Source organism: Stenella coeruleoalba (genome assembly GCF_951394435.1).
Source record: "Stenella coeruleoalba genome assembly, contig: scaffold_65, whole genome shotgun sequence".
NCBI classification, from domain to species: Eukaryota; Metazoa; Chordata; class Mammalia; order Artiodactyla; family Delphinidae; genus Stenella; species Stenella coeruleoalba.
In genome coordinates, this window is record NW_027645998.1 from 1,339,461 (window position 1) to 1,357,724 (window position 18,264).

At 43.6% G+C, this 18,264-nt stretch overlaps 1 long non-coding RNA gene across 3 annotated transcripts in view; it reads left to right on the forward strand.

The window, feature by feature from the left end:
- Positions 1 to 355: 355 nt before the first annotated feature.
- Positions 356 to 18,264, forward strand: part of LOC307181403 — a 165,385-nt gene continuing 147,476 nt past the window's right edge. For 2 of the 3 annotated variants that reach the window (XR_013826681.1, XR_013826682.1), the window contains exons 1-3: positions 356 to 426; positions 8,241 to 8,322; positions 17,718 to 17,803. This is a non-coding gene — a long non-coding RNA (uncharacterized lncRNA). Of the gene's footprint in view, positions 427 to 8,240; positions 8,327 to 17,717; positions 17,804 to 18,264 lie in introns of all 3 variants that reach the window. The other variant, XR_013826680.1, reaches the window with a different exon arrangement.

The following is an 18,264-nucleotide window of genomic DNA, read 5'->3' on the forward strand; positions in this document are numbered from 1 at the left end:
CATGCTTGATTCTCTTTCGGAGACATAGCAATCCATAGGTTTTAAGATACTTACTAGTCAGGTACATTCTTAGGCGTTTAATATGGGGTGTTGAGTCCATTTCGTTGAGCAAGGAGTAGCTCTTGTCTATTCCATATTTGGCTTAAGGAACTTTATCTGTGCTCATTTCAATCTCTGGTTTTATGCAGCACCCCAACTCACCTTTCCCCTTAAGCAAGCATAAGTTGGTTTTCTAAATTTGAGACACTGTTCTGTTCTGTAATTCAGTTCCTGTGTAGCCAAGTTTACATTCCGTGTATTACTGATATCTTATGATGTTTCTTTTTCTGTGTGACTTATTTCAGTTAGAATCATCATACCTGAATCCACTCATTGTGCTGCTAAGGGCCTGATGACACAGATTTCATTGCTGAGTGATATTGTTTTGTAAGTAAATACCACAACTTCTTTACCCATTTTTCACTTTCTGCGATGTTGAACTTGTACTGTAAACGAGGTTCTTGTAAACAGAGGCGTCCCAAACTTTGGGGTCGCTGTGTCTTTTTGATTTTAATTTCCCTAAGCTATAGGACCATAAGTGGCAGTGCCCTAGGCTCTGTTGCTTTGTTTTTTAGATGTTTCAGGAAACACCATACACTTCTCCCGAGTGGTTGTTGGCAATTTACATCCCGCCCATCAGCATAACAAGGCTCCCAGTTCTCCATGGCCTGTCCTGCCTTTCTGGATTTTACACTTTTTTCAGATGGCCCTTTTGACTGGGGGGAAGTGAGACTTCATTGTAGTGCAGATTTCCTTTGCAAGCTTGCTTGGTTGGCCAAAAAGGGCGTATGCGTTTTTTCCTGAATATATTCAGGAAAAAACGCATACGCCCTTTTTGGCCAAGTGCATCATTGTGGACGTTCTGCCTCTTTTCCTATGCTTTCAATGCAATTCCAGTCTACCTCCTGAAATCGGTTTCCTGCAATTCTGCCCCGCTTTCAAGTCCTCTTGGCAGCCTTACTTCAGTCTATTTTTGGACGATAGCTGTCATTTATAACTCTGCAGGTTTGTGAATTACAGTGCCCCTGAGCTCCTTTCTTCAACTCGCTTTCTTTTGAGCTGGCCGCAACACCGCAGAATGGCTTCAGGCCCTAATCTGGTTCCGGCACGGCACGCTGAGCCTTTGGTTAATTCCTCTTCCTGGTGGGAAATGAGAGTTAAATTTGCCAATCCAGACACCTCCAGCTAGTCTCTCATTGGTTCTCGCTATTCCTGTGCATCTTCCACAGAAATTGCAAACTGGGCCAAACAGGAGGTTAAAGGGACTGACTCTCCAAGTCGGGAGAGTGTTAGTAAAGCGTCTGGAATGTTGCACCCGAGTACCAGGGTACGAAAACTGAGACATATTTGAACACGTCTCCCGATCACATGGTTGATCATACTCTGGGTTCCACATGCATGTATTAGCTGAAGGAAGAATACCTAAAACCTGGGTAGTTGAAACCCGTGGAATGGGTACCATGCAATATGACTTCAAAGGGTCTTCATTTGCTCACCGAACATCTCCAATCCTATCACTGCTGCGTTTATGCCCCTGTACACATGCTTGATTCTCTTTCGGAGACATAGCAATCCATAGGTTTTAAGATACTTACTAGTCAGGTACATTCTTAGGCGTTTAATATGGGGTGTTGAGTCCATTTCGTTGAGCAAGGAGTAGCTCTTGTCTATTCCATATTTGGCTTAAGGAACTTTATCTGTGCTCATTTCAATCTCTGGTTTTATGCAGCACCCCAACTCACCTTTCCCCTTAAGCAAGCATAAGTTGGTTTTCTAAATTTCAGACACTGTTCTGTTCTGTAATTCAGTTCCTGTGTAGCCAAGTTTACATTCCGTGTATTACTGATATCTTATGATGTTTCTTTTTCTGTGTGACTTATTTCAGTTAGAATCATCATACCTGAATCCACTCATTGTGCTGCCAAGGGCCTGATGACACAGATTTCATTGCTGAGTAATATTGTTTTGTAAGTAAATACCACAACTTCTTTACCCATTTTTCATTTTCTGCGATGTTGAACTTGTACTGTAAACGAGGTTCTTGTAAACAGAGCCGTTCCAAACTTTGGGGTGGCTGTGTCTTTTTGATTTTAATTTCCCTAAGCTATAGGACCATAAGTGGAAGTGCCCTAGGTTCTGTTGCTTTGTTTTTTAGATGTTTCAGGAAACACCATACACTTCTCCCGAGTGGTTGTTGGCAATTTACATCCCGCCCTTCAGCATAACAAGGCTCCCAGTTCTCCATGGCCTGTCCTGCCTTTCTGGATTTTACCCTTTTTTCAGATGGCCCTTTTGACCGGGGGGAAGTGAGACTTCATTGTAGTGCAGATTTCCTTTGCAAGCTTGCTTGATTGGCCAAAAAGGGTGTATGCGTTTTTTCCTGAATATATTCAGGAAAAAACGCATACGCCCTTTTTGGCCAAGTGCATCATTGTGGACGTTCTGCCTCTTTTCCTATGCTTTCAATGCAATTCCAGTCTACCTCCTGAAATCGGTTTCCTGCAATTCTGCCCCGCTTTCAAGTCCTCTTGGCAGCCTTACTTCAGTCTATTTTTGGACGATAGCTGTCATTTATAACTCTGCAGGTTTGTGAATTACAGTGCCCCTGAGCTCCTTTCTTCAACTCGCTTTCTTGTGACCTGGCCGCAACACCGCAGGATGGCTTCAGGCCCTAATCTGGATCCGGCACGGCACGCTGAGCCTTTGGTTTATTCCTCTTCCTGGTGGGAAATGAGAGTTAAATTTGCCCGTCCAGACACCTCCAGCTAGTCTCTCATTGGTTCTCGCTATTCCTGTTCATCTTCCGCAGAAATTGCAAACTGGGCCAAACAGGAGGTTAAAGGCGCTGACTCTCCAAGTGGGGAGAGTGTTAGTAAAGCGTCTGGAATGTTGCACCCGAGTACCAGGGGAGGAAAACTGAGACATATTTGAACACGTCTCCCGTTCACATGGTTGATCATACTTGGGTTCCACATGCATGTTTTAGCTGAAGGAAGAATACCTAAAACCTGGGTAGTTGAAACCCGTGGAATGGGTACCATGCAATATGACTTCAAAGGGTCTTCATTTGCTCACCGAACCTCTCCAATCCTATCACTGCTGCGTTTATGCCCCTGTACACATGCTTGATTCTCTTTCGGAGACATAGCAATCCATAGGTTTTAAGATACTTACTAGTCAGGTACATTCTTAGGCGTTTAATATGCGGTATTTAGTCCATTTCGTTGAGCAAGGAGTAGCTCTTGTCTATTCCATATTTGGCTTAAGGAACTTTATCTGTGCTCATTTCAATCTCTGGTTTTATGCAGCACCCCAACTCACCTTTCCCCTTAAGCAAGCATAAGTTGGTTTTCTAAATTTGAGACCCTGTTCTGTTTTGGAATGCAGTTCCTGTGTAGCCAAGTTTACATTCCGTGTATTAGTGATATCTTATGATGTTTCTTTTTCTGTGTGACTTATTTCAGTTAGAATCATCGTACCTGAATCTACTCATTATGCTGCTACGGGCCTGATGACATAGATTTCATTGCTGAGTGATACTGCATTGTACGTAAGTACCACAAGTTCTTTATGCATTTTTCACTTTCTGTGATATTGAACTTGTACGGTAAACGAGGTTCTTGTAAACAGAGGCGTCCCAAACTTTGGGGTGGCTGTGTGTTTTTGATTTTAATTTCCCTAAGCTATAGGACCATAAGTGGAAGTGCCCTAGGCTCTGTTGCTTTGTTTTTTCGATGTTTCAGGAAACACAATACACTTCTCCCGAGTGTCTGTTGGCAATTTACATCCCGCCCATCAGCATAACAAGGCTCCCAGTTCTCCATGGCCTGTCCTGCCTTTCTGGATTTTACACTTTTTTCAGATGGCCCTTTTGACCGGGGGGAAGTGAGACTTCATTGTAGTGCAGATTTCCTTTGCAAGTTTGCTTGGTTGGCCAAAAAGGGCGTATGTGTTTTTTCCTGAATATATTCAGGAAAAAACGCATACGCCCTTTTTGGCCAAGTGCATCATTGTGGACGTTCTGCCTCTTTTCCTATGCTTTCAATGCAATTCCAGTCTACCTCCTGAAATCGGTTTCCTGCAATTCTGCCCTGCTTTCAAGTCCTCTTGGCAGCCTTACTTCAGTCTATTTTTGGACGATAGCTGTCATTTATAACTCTGCAGGTTTGTGAATTACAGTGCCCCTGAGCTCCTTTCTTCAACTCGCTTTCTTGTGACCTGGCCGCAACACCGCAGGATGGCTTCAGGCCCTAATCTGGTTCCGGTACGGCACGCTGAGCCTTTGGTTATTTCCTCTTCCTGGTGGGAAATGAGAGTTAAATTTGCCCGTCCAGACACCTCCAGCTAGCCTCTCATTGGTTCTCGCTATTCCTGTTCATCTTCCGCAGAAATTGCAAACTGGGCCAAACAGGAGGTTAAAGGCGCTGACTCTCCAAGTGGGGAGAGTGTTAGTAAAGCGTCTGGAATGTTGCACCCGAGTACCAGGGGAGGAAAACTGAGACATATTTGAACCCGTCTCCCGTTCACATGGTTGATCATACTTGTGTTCCACATGCATGTTTTAGCTGAAGGAAGAATACCTTAAACCTGGAGAGTTAAGACCCGTGTAATGGGTACCATGCAATATGACTTCAAAGGGTCTTCATTTGCTCACCGAACCTCTCCAATCCTATCACTGCTGCGTTTATGCCCCTGTACACATGCTTGATTCTCTTTCGGAGACATAGCAATCCATAGGTTTTAAGATACTTACTAGTCAGGTACATTCTTAGGCGTTTAATATGCGGTGTTGAGTCCATTTCGTTGAGCAAGGAGTAGCTCTTGTCTATTCCATATTTGACTTAAGGAACTTTATCTGTGCTCATTTCAATCTCTGGTTTTATGCAGCACCCCAACTCACCTTTACCCTTAAGCAAGCATAAGTTGTTTTTCTAAATTTGAGTCCCTGTTCTGTTCTGTAATTAAGTTCCTGTGTAGCCAAGTTTACATTCCATGTATTACTGATATCTTATGATGTTTCTTTTTCTGTGTGACTTACTTCAGTTAGAATCATCATACCTGAATCCACTCATTGTGCTGCTAAGGGCCTGATGACACAGATTTCATTGCTGAGTGATATTGCTTTGTAAGTAAATACCACAACTTCTTTATCCATTTTTCACTTTCTGCGATGTTGAACTTGTACTGTAAACGAGGTTCTTGTAAACAGAGCCGTTCCAAACTTTGTGGTGGCTGTGTCTTTTTGATTTTAATTTCCCTAAGCTATAGGACCATAAGTGGAAGTGCCCTAGGCTCTGTTGCTTTGTTTTTTAGATGTTTCAGGAAACACCATACACTTCTCCCGAGTGTCTGTCGGCAGTTTACATGCCGCCCATCAGCATAACAAGGCTCCCAGTTCTCAATGTCCTGTTGCCTTTCTGGATTTTACACTTTTTTCAGATGGCCCTTTTGACCGGGGGGAAGTGAGACTTCATTGTAGTGCAGATTTCCTTTGCAAGCTTGCTTGGTTGGCCAAAAAGGGCGTATGCGTTTTTTCCTGAATATATTCAGGAAAAAAAACATACGCCCTTTTTGGCCAAGTGCATCATTGTGGACGTTCTGCCTCTTTTCCTATGCTTTCAATGCAATTCCAGTCTGCCTCCTGAAATCGGATTCCTGCAATTCTGCCCCGCTTTCAAGTCCTCTTGGCAGCCTTACTTCAGTCTATTTTTGGACGATAGCTGTCATTTATAACTCTGCAGGTTTGTGAATTACAGTGCCCCTGAGCTCCTTTCTTCAACTCGCTTTCTTGTGACCTGGACGCAACACCGCAGGATGGCTTCAGGCCCTAATCTGGTTCTGGCCCGGCATGCTGAGCCTTTGGTTAATTCCTCTTCCTGGTGAGAAATGAGAGTTAAATTTGCCCGTTCAGACACCTCCAGCTAGTCTCTCATTGGTTCTCGCTATTCCTGTTCATCTTCCGCAGAAATTGCAAACTGGGCCAAACAGGAGGTTAAAGGGACTGACTCTCCAAGTCGGGAGAGTGTTAGTAAAGCGTCTGGAATGTTGCACCCGAGTACCAGTGGAGGAAAACTGAGACATATTTGAACACGTCTCCCGTTCACATGGTTGATCATACTCTGGGTTCCACATGCATGTTTTAGCTGAAGGAAGAATACCTTAAACCTGGAGAGTTGAGACCCGTGGAATGGGTACCATGCAATATGACTTCAAAGGGTCTTCATTTGCTCACCGAACCTCTCCAATCCTATCACTGCTGCGTTTATGCCCCTGTACACACGCTTGATTCTCTTTTGGAGACATAGCAATCCATAGGTTTTAAGATACTTACTAGTCAGGTACATTCTTAGGCGTTTAATATGGGGTGTTGAGTCCATTTCGTTGAGCAAGGAGTAGCTCTTTTCTATTCTATATTTGGCTTAAGGAACTTTATCTGTGCTCATTTCAATCTCTGGTTTTATGCAGCACCCCAACTCACCTTTCCCCTTAAGCAAGCATAAGTTGGTTTTCTAAATTTGAGACCCTGTTCTGTTTTGGAATGCAGTTCCTGTGTAGCCAAGTTTACATTCCGTGTATTAGTGATATCTTATGATGTTTCTTTTTCTGTGTGACTTATTTCAGTTAGAATCATCGTACCTGAATCCACTCATTATGCTGCTACGGGCCTGATGACATAGATTTCATTGCTGAGTGATACTGCATTGTACGTAAGTACCACAAATTCTTTATCCATTTTTCACTTTCTGTGATATTGAAGTTGTACGGTAAACGAGGTTCTTGTAAACAGAGGCGTCCCAAACTTTGGGGTGGCTGTGTCTTTTTGATTTTAATTTCCCTAAGCTATAGGACCATAAGTGGAAGTGCCCTAGGCTCTGTTGCTTTGTTTTTTAGATGTTTCAGGAAACACCATACACTTCTCCCGAGTGGTTGTTGGCAATTTACATCCCGCCCATCAGCATAACAAGGCTCCCAGTTCTCCATGGCCTGTCCTGCCTTTCTGGATTTTACACTTTTTTCAGATGGCCCTTTTGACTGGGGGGAAGTGAGACTTCATTGTAGTGCAGATTTCCTTTGCAAGCTTGCTTGGTTGGCCAAAAAGGGCGTATGCGATTTTTCCTGAATATATTCAGGAAAAAACGCATACGCCCTTTTTGGCCAAGTGCATCATTGTGGACGTTCTGCCTCTTTTCCTATGCTTTCAATGCAATTCCAGTCTACCTCCTGAAATCGGTTTCCTGCAATTCTGCCCCGCTTTCAAGTCCTCTTGGCAGCCTTACTTCAGTCTATTTTTGGACGATAGCTGTCATTTATAACTCTGCAGGTTTGTGAATTACAGTGCCCCTGAGCTCCTTTCTTCAACTCGCTTTCTTTTGAGCTGGCCGCAACACCGCAGGATGGCTTCAGGCCCTAATCTGGTTCCGGCACGGCACGCTGAGCCTTTGGTTAATTCCTCTTCCTGGTGGGAAATGAGAGTTAAATTTGCCCATCCAGACACCTCCAGCTAGTCTCTCATTGGTTCTCGCTATTCCTGTTCATCTTCCACAGAAATTGCAAACTGGGCCAAACAGGAGGTTAAAGGGACTGACTCTCCAAGTCGGGAGAGTGTTAGTAAAGCGTCTGGAATGTTGCACCCGAGTACCAGGGTACGAAAACTGAGACATATTTGAACACGTCTCCCGATCACATGGTTGATCATACTCTAGGTTCCACATGCATGTTTTAGCTGAAGGAAGAATACCTTAAACCTGGGTAGTTGAAACCCGTGGAATGGGTACCATGCAATATGACTTCAAAGGGTCTTCATTTGCTCACCGAACATCTCCAATCCTATCACTGCTGCGTTTATGCCCCTGTACACATGCTTGATTCTCTTTCGGAGACATAGCAATCCATAGGTTTTAAGATACTTACTAGTCAGGTACATTCTTAGGCGTTTAATATGGGGTGTTGAGTCCATTTCGTTGAGCAAGGAGTAGCTCTTGTCTATTCCATATTTGGCTTAAGGAACTTTATCTGTGCTCATTTCAATCTCTGGTTTTATGCAGCACCCCAACTCACCTTTCCCCTTAAGCAAGCATAAGTTGGTTTTCTAAATTTGAGACACTGTTCTGTTCTGTAATTCAGTTCCTGTGTAGCCAAGTTTACATTCCGTGTATTACTGATATCTTATGATGTTTCTTTTTCTGTGTGACTTATTTCAGTTAGAATCATCATACCTGAATCCACTCATTGTGCTGCTAAGGGCCTGATGACACAGATTTCATTGCTGAGTGATATTGTTTTGTAAGTAAATACCACAACTTCTTTACCCATTTTTCACTTTCTGCGATGTTGAACTTGTACTGTAAACGAGGTTCTTGTAAACAGAGGCGTCCCAAACTTTGGGGTCGCTGTGTCTTTTTGATTTTAATTTCCCTAAGCTATAGGACCATAAGTGGCAGTGCCCTAGGCTCTGTTGCTTTGTTTTTTAGATGTTTCAGGAAACACCATACACTTCTCCCGAGTGGTTGTTGGCAATTTACATCCCGCCCATCAGCATAACAAGGCTCCCAGTTCTCCATGGCCTGTCCTGCCTTTCTGGATTTTACACTTTTTTCAGATGGCCCTTTTGACTGGGGGGAAGTGAGACTTCATTGTAGTGCAGATTTCCTTTGCAAGCTTGCTTGGTTGGCCAAAAAGGGCGTATGCGTTTTTTCCTGAATATATTCAGGAAAAAACGCATACGCCCTTTTTGGCCAAGTGCATCATTGTGGACGTTCTGCCTCTTTTCCTATGCTTTCAATGCAATTCCAGTCTACCTCCTGAAATCGGTTTCCTGCAATTCTGCCCCGCTTTCAAGTCCTCTTGGCAGCCTTACTTCAGTCTATTTTTGGACGATAGCTGTCATTTATAACTCTGCAGGTTTGTGAATTACAGTGCCCCTGAGCTCCTTTCTTCAACTCGCTTTCTTTTGAGCTGGCCGCAACACCGCAGAATGGCTTCAGGCCCTAATCTGGTTCCGGCACGGCACGCTGAGCCTTTGGTTAATTCCTCTTCCTGGTGGGAAATGAGAGTTAAATTTGCCCATCCAGACACCTCCAGCTAGTCTCTCATTGGTTCTCACTATTCCTGTTCATCTTCCGCAGAAATTGCAAACTGGGCCAAACAGGAGGTTAAAGGCGCTGACTCTCCAAGTGGGGAGAGTGTTAGTAAAGCGTCTGGAATGTTGCACCCGAGTACCAGGGGAGGAAAACTGAGACATATTTGAACACGTCTCCCGTTCACATGGTTGATCATACTTGGGTTCCACATGCATGTTTTAGCTGAAGGAAGAATACCTAAAACCTGGGTAGTTGAAACCCGTGGAATGGGTACCATGCAATATGACTTCAAAGGGTCTTCATTTGCTCACCGAACCTCTCCAATCCTATCACTGCTGCGTTTATGCCCCTGTACACATGCTTGATTCTCTTTCGGAGACATAGCAATCCATAGGTTTTAAGATACTTACTAGTCAGGTACATTCTTAGGCGTTTAATATGCGGTATTTAGTCCATTTCGTTGAGCAAGGAGTAGCTCTTGTCTATTCCATATTTGGCTTAAGGAACTTTATCTGTGCTCATTTCAATCTCTGGTTTTATGCAGCACCCCAACTCACCTTTCCCCTTAAGCAAGCATAAGTTGGTTTTCTAAATTTGAGACCCTGTTCTGTTTTGGAATGCAGTTCCTGTGTAGCCAAGTTTACATTCCGTGTATTAGTGATATCTTATGATGTTTCTTTTTCTGTGTGACTTATTTCAGTTAGAATCATCGTACCTGAATCTACTCATTATGCTGCTACGGGCCTGATGACATAGATTTCATTGCTGAGTGATACTGCATTGTACGTAAGTACCACAAGTTCTTTATGCATTTTTCACTTTCTGTGATATTGAACTTGTACGGTAAACGAGGTTCTTGTAAACAGAGGCGTCCCAAACTTTGGGGTGGCTGTGTGTTTTTGATTTTAATTTCCCTAAGCTATAGGACCATAAGTGGAAGTGCCCTAGGCTCTGTTGCTTTGTTTTTTAGATGTTTCAGGAAACACAATACACTTCTCCCGAGTGTCTGTTGGCAATTTACATCCCGCCCATCAGCATAACAAGGCTCCCAGTTCTCCATGGCCTGTCCTGCCTTTCTGGATTTTACACTTTTTTCAGATGGCCCTTTTGACCGGGGGGAAGTGAGACTTCATTGTAGTGCAGATTTCCTTTGCAAGTTTGCTTGGTTGGCCAAAAAGTGCGTATGTGTTTTTTCCTGAATATATTCAGGAAAAAACGCATACGCCCTTTTTGGCCAAGTGCATCATTGTGGACGTTCTGCCTCTTTTCCTATGCTTTCAATGCAATTCCAGTCTACCTCCTGAAATCGGTTTCCTGCAATTCTGCCCCGCTTTCAAGTCCTCTTGGCAGCCTTACTTCAGTCTATTTTTGGACGATAGCTGTCATTTATAACTCTGCAGGTTTGTGAATTACAGTGCCCCTGAGCTCCTTTCTTCAACTCGCTTTCTTTTGAGCTGGCCGCAACACCGCAGGATGGCTTCAGGCCCTAATCTGGTTCCGGCACGGCACGCTGAGCCTTTGGTTAATTCCTCTTCCTGGTGGGAAATGAGAGTTAAATTTGCCCATCCAGACACCTCCAGCTAGTCTCTCATTGGTTCTCGCTATTCCTGTTCATCTTCCACAGAAATTGCAAACTGGGCCAAACAGGAGGTTAAAGGGACTGACTCTCCAAGTCGGGAGAGTGTTAGTAAAGCGTCTGGAATGTTGCACCCGAGTACCAGGGTACGAAAACTGAGACATATTTGAACACGTCTCCCGATCACATGGTTGATCATACTCTGGGTTCCACATGCATGTTTTAGCTGAAGGAAGAATACCTAAAACCTGGGTAGTTGAAACCCGTGGAATGGGTACCATGCAATATGACTTCAAAGGGTCTTCATTTGCTCACCGAACCTCTCCAATCCTATCACTGCTGCGTTTATGCCCCTGTACACAAGCTTGATTCTCTTTTGGAGACATAGCAATCCATAGGTTTTAAGATACTTACTAGTCAGGTACATTCTTAGGCGTTTAATATGGGGTGTTGATTCCATTTCGTTGAGCAAGGAGTAGCTCTTGTCTATTCCATATTTGGCTTAAGGAACTTTATCTGTGCTCATTTCAATCTCTGGTTTTATGCAGCACCCCAACTCACCTTTCCCCTTAAGCAAGCATAAGTTGGTTTTCTAAATTTGAGACCCTGTTCTGTTTTGGAATGCAGTTCCTGTGTAGCCAAGTTTACATTCCGTGTATTACTGATATCTTATGATGTTTCTTTTTCTGTGTGACTTATTTCAGTTAGAATCATCGTACCTGAATCCACTCATTATGCTGCTACGGGCCTGATGACATAGATTTCATTGCTGAGTGATACTGCATTGTACGTAAGTACCACAATTTCTTTATCCATTTTTCACTTTCTGCGATGTTGAACTTGTACTGTAAACGAGGTTCTTGTAAACAGAGGCGTCCCAAACTTTGGGGTGGCTGTGTCTTTTTGATTTTAATTTCCCTAAGCTATAGGACCATAAGTGGAAGTGCCCTAGGCTCTGTTGCTTTGTTTTTTAGATGTTTCAGGAAACACCATACACTTCTCCCGAGTGTCTGTTGGCAATTTACATCCCGCCCATCAGCATAACAAGGCTCCCAGTTCTCCATGGCCTGTCCTGCCTTTCTGGATTTTACACTTTTTTCAGATGGCCCTTTTGATCGGGGGGAAGTGAGACTTCATTGTAGTGCAGATTTCCTTTGCAAGCTTGCTTGGTTGGCCAAAAAGGGCGTATGCGTTTTTTCCTGAATATATTCAGGAAAACACGCATACGCCCTTTTTGGCCAAGTGCATCATTGTGGACGTTCTGCCTCTTTTCCTATGCTTTCAATGCAATTCCAGTCTACCTCCTGAAATCGGTTTCCTGCAATTCTGCCCCGCTTTCAAGTCCTCTTGGCAGCCTTACTTCAGTCTATTTTTGACGATAGCTGTCATTTATAACTCTGCAGGTTTGTGAATTACAGTGCCCCTGAGCTCCTTTCTTCAACTCGCTTTCTTGTGAGCTGGCCGCAACACCGCAGTATGTCTTCAGGCCCTAATCTGGTTCTGGCACGGCACGCTGAGCCTTTGGTTAATTCCTCTTCCTGGTGGGAAATGAGAGTTAAATTTGCCCATCCAGACACCTTCAGCTAGTCTCTCATTGGTTCTCGCTATTCCTGTTCATCTTCCACAGAAATTGCAAACTGGGCCAAACAGGAGGTTAAAGGGACTGACTCTCCAAGTGGGGAGAGTGTTAGTAAAGCGTCTGGAATGTTGCACCCGAGTACCAGGGTACGAAAACTGAGACATATTTGAACACGTCTCCCTATCACATGGTTGATCATACTCTAGGTTCCACATGCAAGTTTTAGCTGAAGGAAGAATACCTTAAACCTGGGTAGTTAAAACCCGTGGAATGGGTACCATGTAATATGACTTCAAAGGGTCTTCTTTTGCTCACCGAACCTCTCCAATCCTTTCACTGCTGTGTTTATGCCCCTGTACACATGCTTCATTCTCTTTCGGAGACATAGCAATCCATAGGTTTTAAGATACTTACTAGTCAGGTACATTCTTAGGCGTTTAATATGCGGTGTCGAGTCCATTTCGTTGAGCAAGCAGTAGCTCTTGTCTATTCCATATTTGGCTTAAGGAACTTTATCTGTGCTCATTTCGATCTCTGGTTTTATGCAGCACCCCAACTCACCTTTCCCCTTAAGCAAGCATAAGTTGGTTTTCTAAATTTGAGACCCTGTTCTGTTCTGTAATTCAGTTCCTGTGTAGCCAAGTTTACATTCCGTGTATTACTGATATCTTATGATGTTTCTTTTTCTGTGTGACTTATTTCAGTTAGAATCATCATACCTGAATCCACTCATTGTGCTGCTAAGGGCCTGATGACATAGATTTCATTGCTGAGTGATATTGCTTTGTAAGTAAATACCACAACTTCTTTATCCATTTTTCACTTTCTGCGATGTTGAACTTGTATGGTAAACGAGGTTCTTGTAAACAGAGGCGTCCCAAATTTTGGGGTGGCTGTGTCTTTTTGATTTTAATTTCCCTAAGCTATAGGACCATAAGTGGAAGTGCCCTAGACTCTGTTGCTTTGTTTTTTCGATGTTTCAGGAAACACCATACACTTCTCCTGAGTGTCTGTTGGCAATTTACATCCCGCCCATCAGCATAACAAGGCTCCCAGTTCTCCATGGCCTGTCCTGCCTTTCTGGATTTTACACTTTTTTCAGATGGCCCTTTTGACCGGGGGGAAGTGAGACTTCATTGTAGTGCAGATTTCCTTTGCAAGTTTGCTTGGTAGGCCAAAAAGGGCGTATGCGTTTTTTCCTGAATATATTCAGAAAAAAACGCATACGCCCTTTTTGGCCAAGTGCATCATTGTGGACGTTCTGCCTCTTTTCCTATGCTTTCAATGCAATTCCAGTCTACCTCCTGAAATCGGTTTCCTGCAATTCTGCCCCGCTTTCAAGTCCTCTTGGCAGCCTTACTTCAGTCTATTTTTGGACGATAGCTGTCATTTATAACTCTGCAGGTTTGTGAATTACAGTGCCCCTGAGCTCCTTTCTTCAACTCGCTTTCTTGTGAGCTGGCCGCAACACCGCAGGATGGCTTCAGGCCCTAATCTGGTTCTGGCACGGCACGCTGAGCCTTTGGTTAATTCCTCTTCCTGGTGGGATGTGAGTGTTAAATTTGCCCGTCAGGACACCTCCAGCTAGTCTCTCTTTGGTTCTCGCTATTCCTGTTCATCTTCCGCAGAAATTGCAAACTGGGCCAAACAGGAGATTTAAGGGATTGACTCTGAAGTCGGGAGAGTGTTAGTAAAGCGTCTGGAATGTTGCACCCGAGTACCAGGGTACAAAAACTGAGACATATTTGAACACGTCTCCCGTTCACACAGTTGATCATACTCTGGGTTCCACATGCATGTTTTAGCTGAAGGAAGAATACCTGAAACCTGCAGAGTTGAGACCCGTGGAATGGGTACCATGCAATATGACTTCAAAGGGTCTTCATTTGCTCACCGAACCTCTCCAATCCTATCACTGCTGCGTTTATGCCCCTGTACACACGCTTGATTCCCTTTTGGAGACATAGCAATCCATAGGTTTTAAGATACTTACTAGTCAGGTACATTCTTAGGCGTTTAATATGGGGTGTTGAGTCCATTTCGTTGAGCAAGGAGTAGCTCTTGTCTATTCCATATTTGGCTTAAGGAACTTTATCTGTGCTCATTTCGATCTCTGGTTTTATGCAGCACCCCAACTCACCTTTCCCCTTAAGCAAGCATAAGTTGGTTTTCTAAATTTGAGACCCTGTTCTGTTCTGTAATTCAGTTCCTGTGTAGCCAAGTTTACATTCCGTGTATTACTGATATCTTATGATGTTTCTTTTTCTGTGTGACTTATTTCAGTTAGAATCATCATACCTGAATCCACTCATTGTGCTGCTAAGGGCCTGATGACATAGATTTCATTGCTGAGTGATATTTCTTTGTAAGTAAATACCACAACTTCTTTATCCATTTTTCACATTCTGCGATGTTGAACTTGTACTGTAAACGAGGTTCTTGTAAACAGAGGCGTCCCAAACTTTGGGGTGGCTGTGTCTTTTTGATTTTAATTTCCGTAAGCTATACGACCATAAGTGGAAGAGCCCTAGGCTCTGTTGCTTTGTTTTTTAGATGTTTCAGGAAACACCATACACTTCTCCGGAGTGTCTGTTGGCAATTTACATCCCGCCCATCAGCATAACAAGGCTCCCAGTTCTCCATGGCCTGTCCTGCCTTTCTGGATTTTACACTTTTTTCAGATGGCCCTTTTGACCGGGGGGAAGTGAGACTTCATTGTAGTGCAGATTTCCTTTGCAAGCTTGCTTGGTTGGCCAAAAAGGGCGTATGCGTTTTTTCCTGAATATATTCAGGAAAAAACGCATACGCCCTTTTTGGCCAAGTGCATCATTGTGGACGTTCTGCCTCTTTTCCTATGCTTTCAATGCAATTCCAGTCTACCTCCTGAAATCGGTTTCCTGCAATTCTGCCCCGCTTTCAAGTCCTCTTGGCAGCCTTACTTCAGTCTATTTTTGGACGATAGCTGTCATTTATAACTCTGCAGGTTTGTGAATTACAGTGCCCCTGAGCTCCTTTCCTCAACTCGCTTTCTTTTGAGCTGGCCGCAAAACCGCAGGATGGCTTCAGGCCCTAATCTGGTTCCGGCACGGCACGCTGAGCCTTTGGTTATTTCCTCTTCCTGGTGGGAAATGAGAGTTAAATTTGCCTGTCCAGACACCTCCAGCTAGTCTCTCATTGGTTCTCGCTATTCCTGTTCATCTTCCGCAGAAATTGCAAACTGGGCCAAACAGGAGGTTAAAGGCGCTGACTCTCCAAGTGGGGAGAGTGTTAGTAAAGCGTCTGGAATGTTGCACCCGAGTACCAGGGGACGAAAACTGAGACATATTTGAACACGTCTCCCGATCACATGGTTGATCATACTCTGGGTTCCACATGCATGTTTTAGCTGAAGGAAGAATACCTAAAACCTGGGTAGTTGAAACCCGTGGAATGGGTACCATGCAATATGACTTCAAAGGGTCTTCATTTGCTCACCGAACCTCTCCAATCCTATCACTGCTGCGTTTTTGCCCCTGTACACATGCTTGATTCTCTTTCGGAGACATAGCAATCTATAGGTTTTAAGATACTTACTAGTCAGGTACATTCTTAGGCGTTTAATATGCGGTGTTGAGTCCATTTCGTTGAGCAAGGAGTAGCTCTTGTCTATTCCATATTTGGCTTAAGGAACTTTTTCTGTGCTCATTTCAATCTCTGGTTTTATGCAGCACCACAACTCAGCTTTCCCCTTAAGCAAGCATAAGTTGGTTTTCTAAATTTGAGATCCTGTTCTGTTCTGTAATTCAGTTCCTGTGTAGCCAAGTTTACATTCCATATATTACTGATATCTTATGATGTTTCTTTTTCTGTGTGACTTATTTCAGTTAGAATCATCATACCTGAATCCACTCATTGTGCTGCTAAGGGCCTGATGACATAGATTTCATTGCTGAGTGATATTGCTTTGTAAGTAAATACCACAACTTCTTTATCCATTTTTCACTTTCTGCGATGTTGAAATTGTACTGTAAACAAGGTTCTTGTAAACAGAGGCGTCCCAAACTTTGGGGTGGCTGTGTCTTTTTGATTTTAATTTCCCTAAGCTATAGGACCATAAGTGGAAGTGCCCTAGGCTCTGTTGCTTTGTTTTTTAGATGTTTCAGGAAACACCATACACTTCTCCCGAGTGTCTGTTGGCAATTTACATCCCGCCCATCAGCATAACAAGGCTCCCAGTTCTCCATGGCCTGTCCTGCCTTTCTGGATTTTACACATTTTTCAGATGGCCCTTTTGACCGGGGGGAAGTGAGACTTCATTGTAGTGCAGATTTCCTTTGCAAGCTTGCTTGGTTGGCCAAAAAGGGCGTATGCGTTTTTTCCTGAATATATTCAGGAAAAAACGCATACGCCCTTTTTGGCCAAGTGCATCATTGTGGACGTTCTGCCTCTTTTCCTATGCTTTCAATACAATTCCAGTCTACCTCCTGAAATCGGTTTCCTGCAATTCTGCCCCGCTTTCAAGTCCTCTTGGCAGCCTTACTTCAGTCTATTTTTGGACGATAGCTGTCATTTATAACTCTGCAGGTTTGTGAATTACAGTGCCCCTGAGCTCCTTTCTTCAATTCGCTTTCTTGTGACCTGGCCGCAACACCGCAGGATGGCTTCAGGCCCTAATCTGGTTCTGGCACGGCACGCTGAGCCTTTGGTTAATTCCTCTTCCTGGTGGGAAATGAGAGTTAAATTTGCCCATCCAGACACCTCCAGCTAGCCTCTCATTGGTTCTCGCTATTCCTGTTCATCTTCCACAGAAATTGCAAACTGGGCCAAACAGGAGGTTAAAGGGACTGACTCTCCAAGTCAGGAGAGTGTTAGTAAAGCATCTGGAATGTTGCACCCGAGTACCAGGGGAGGAAAACTGAGACATATTTGAACACGTCTCCCGTTCACACGGTTGATCATACTCTGGGTTCCACATGCATGTTGTAGCTGAAGGAAGAATAACTTAAACCTGGAGAGCTGAGACCCGTGTAATGGGTACCATGCAATATGACTTCAAAGGGTCTTCATTTGCTCACCGAACCTCTCCAATCCTATCACTGCTGCGTTTATGCCCCTGTACACATGCTTGATTCTCTTTCAGAGACATAGCAATCCATAGGTTTTAAGATACTTACTAGTCAGGTACATTCTTAGGCGTTTAATATGCGGTGTTGAGTCCATTTCGTTGAGCAAGGAGTAGCTCTTGTCTATTCCATATTTGGCTTAAGGAACTTTATCTGTGCTCATTTCAATCTCTGATTTTATGCAGCACCCCAACTCACCTTTCCCCTTAAGCAAGCATAAGTTGGTTTTCTAAATTTGAGACCCTGTTCTGTTCTGTAATTCAGTTCCTGTGTAGCCAAGTTTACATTCCGTGTATTACTGATATCTTATGATGTTTCTTTTTCTGTGTGACTTATTTCAGTTAGAATCATCATACCTGAATCCACTCATTGTGCTGCTAAGGGCCTTGTGACACAGATTTCATTGCTGAGTGATGTTGCTTTGTAAGTAAATACCACAACTTCTTTATCCATTTTTCACTTTCTGCGATGTTGAACTTGTACTATAAATGAGTTTCTTGTAAACAGAGCCGTTCCAAACTTTGGGGTGGCTGTGTCTTTTTGATTTTAATTTCCCTAAGCTATAGGACCATAAGTGGAAGTGCCCTAGGTTCTGTTGCTTTGTTTTTTAGATGTTTCAGGAAACACCATACACTTCTCCCGAGTGGTTGTTGGCAATTTACATCCCGCCCATCAGCATAACAAGGCTCCCAGTTCTCCATGGCCTGTCCTGCCTTTCTGGATTTTACCCTTTTTTCAGATGGCCCTTTTGACCGGGGGGAAGTGAGACTTCATTGTAGTGCAGATTTCCTTTGCAAGCTTGCTTGGTTGGCCAAAAAGGGCGTATGCGTTTTTTCCTGAATATATTCAGGAAAAAACGCATACGCCCTTTTTGGCCAAGTGCATCAT